A 664-nucleotide genomic window follows, 5' to 3' on the forward strand; every position below is an offset into this window, starting at 1 on the left:
AGGGTTTCTGGAGGCGAGCTGTTACGGAAGTGGATGCCACTCCTCCTTCCACGCTTGTTTTAATCGGGGAGCTCAACCCCACTCTCAGTCCACACTGGGTAACCGACCATTAATGCATTTGACACATCAGTGTCACAGTGTTCAGCCTCACAGCAACCATAAGTGACCGCAGGACCAGCAACTTGTACACCAGGGTTATATGACCTCTAGAGGAATGTCTGAACAAACACAACGAAAGACTGGCCTGAGGGCCGCAGGCCAGAGCGCCCTACAGTGTCTTAGCAGCCCAGCACGCCCTGTTGCTGGGAAACTCCCTGCCTCAGACCCCCGTTCATCTGGCTAGTCGGCTTTGCCAACCCCCTCGTGGGCCCCAAAGAACCACCACACGAGCTCGGAGTCCTCAGACCTACCGTGCCTCGAGATAATAATGCATATGCTGTTGAAAAAAATGGTAATTTCCTCTGTAAATTTTTACTGAAAACCACAATAAAACACTGTAAGGAAAAAAGAAATGTATATAATTCAAACTAGACTGTAAGACTAAATAATTACCACTTTTCAGAATAGTTTTCTCTTTTTTCGCCCTTTAATGCAATTTTAATCTGATTTTTCCCCGAATTTTTATTTACATTCATTCAGTGTTGCAATTTTTTCCCTGCCCAGT

Source organism: Elephantulus edwardii, unplaced genomic scaffold (genome assembly GCF_000299155.1).
Source record: "Elephantulus edwardii isolate Elephantulus edwardi_28Jun2011 unplaced genomic scaffold, EleEdw1.0 scaffold00055, whole genome shotgun sequence".
Classification (NCBI taxonomy): Eukaryota; Metazoa; Chordata; class Mammalia; order Macroscelidea; family Macroscelididae; genus Elephantulus; species Elephantulus edwardii.